This window comes from Alosa pseudoharengus, unplaced genomic scaffold (genome assembly GCF_046254945.1).
Source record: "Alosa pseudoharengus isolate Yale_2024_CS ecotype anadromous, Long Island Sound unplaced genomic scaffold, YU_APseudo_1.1 YU_APseudo_1.1_scf_16, whole genome shotgun sequence".
Classification (NCBI taxonomy): domain Eukaryota; kingdom Metazoa; phylum Chordata; class Actinopteri; order Clupeiformes; family Clupeidae; genus Alosa; species Alosa pseudoharengus.
The window spans coordinates 13,044,543-13,046,275 of NW_027468630.1; the positions used below are offsets into that span (position 1 = coordinate 13,044,543).

General features: G+C 39.0%; 1 protein-coding gene across 5 annotated transcripts in view; it reads right to left on the minus strand.

Annotated features, from left to right (window-relative positions):
• Nucleotides 1-494: 494 nt before the first annotated feature.
• Nucleotides 495-1,733, minus strand: part of ppip5k1a (diphosphoinositol pentakisphosphate kinase 1a) — a 60,331-nt gene continuing 59,092 nt past the window's right edge. For all 5 annotated transcript variants that reach the window (XM_076287114.1, XM_076287113.1, XM_076287116.1 and 2 more), the window contains one exon: nucleotides 495-1,733. This exon is cut by the window's right edge and continues 1,885 nt beyond it. The gene's annotated coding sequence lies outside the window, so the exon portion shown is untranslated.

The window sequence follows — 1,733 nt, forward strand, 5'->3', positions numbered from 1 at the left end:
CTGTGTTTGGGCCTGAGATGCCCCTTCGCCACCCAGAGGGGGTGAGATGTGGCCAGGAGAGAGACGAGGTGGCCTTGTTCATTTGCCTCCTCTCCAACACACTGGACCATTTCACTGCCACGTTACCATGACAATACTCTGAGAGAAACAAAAACATGTCTAGCATTATTCTACTAGTTGATTTATATATATACACACACACACACACATATATATATTTAAAAATAAAACATCATCAGCCTTAGCAACTGCATAAAACTACTGGTGGATAAAGGGACATTCTGATATTCTTGATTTTGACGGACCGAATTTTAAAGTGAAAAATAGCCCCTGAAGTGATTATTCATAGATCTTTTAATTTACATTATTGTATTGTATGTATTTTCTTCAGTTTCTTTTCTCAACTGAAGTGCTGTCTTACCTGTCTATCTTCAAATGCTCAAGCATTTTTTACAGCTCAAACACACACACACAGAAAAAAAAGAATAGCCAAGTATAGATAAAGCATTTTATTGAAACATCCAAATCAACCATTGCACCAATTAAAACTACCAGCCTACAGACAGCAGCTACTGTAGCACCTTTGAGCAGAGGATCTCTCAGAGATAAAAAATAAAATGTGCCTTTTTTATTCATAGTGCTTATTATGATTCACTTGGGCCACAGAAAATAAAGGGAAGATCTATTTGTGCAAAGAGACTGAATGACGGTATTTTTTTCCATATAGGAGAGTCTGACTTTAAACCTGTTCAATCGTAACCGTCCAATGGTAACATATTGTACTAAAATGATCTCATATCTCTCAAATAGCTTTTTATCTGTTGTATTTCTCTCTTTGTGCTAGATTTACAGTGTTAGCTGTTTAGCAGCAGCATCTCTTTCCTGTATTTGGAGTAACAACTTTGATTTTCACGTATACACTTTACATAAGAGCTAAAAAAGACAACCTAAACACAAGTAAACACAACGCTTGCCAATAACACACACTAAATCTCATTAGAATCTCATGGGGCAACGATCGCAAATGAGCACCTCTGAAGGCAGGCCTGGATGTGGGGACCGGTGGGGGGAAGAAAAAAAGAAATCATGAGCACATTCCCCCTTCAAAAGTGTGGTTGTTCATTTACAAAAATAGAAACAAGATACAGCATGGGATAGAACTGCAACTCTTGTCAATGTTGTCTCTCAACATTAAAAATATGAATTTACATTTGCAGATAAATACTGTGTATCTACACATTACAACTGCTGATAAATTCATCTTTCTCTCTATATATATCTTTACGTGTGCATCATTTTAATATATCATTTGCAAAAGTGATTGTTATAAGCTTTGATGGTGGGCAAGGCAGAAGAGACTTTGGCAGAAGCAGAAGTACGTGTAAGTAGCAGTGTGTGTGTGTGTGTGTGTGCATGTGTGAGAGACAGAGAGAGAGAGACAGAGAGAGAGAGAACATGTGAGTGTGAATGTATGAGAGAGACAGCAAAAGAGAGAGAAAGAAAGCATATGCAAGTGTGTGTGTGTTTGTGTGTATGTGTGTGTTTAAGTTCCAAATGTGTGCCTGGCAGAGACTGGCAGTGACTGAGCAAGTGAAGTATGCACCTCTAGTGTAGGGTGAGGCCAGCTGTGAGAGAGAGAGAGAGAGAGAGAGAGAAAGAGAGAGAGGGAGAGAGAGAGAGAGAGAAGAAGGCAGAGACAAAGAGAGAGAGAGAGAGAGAGGGAGAGAGAGAGA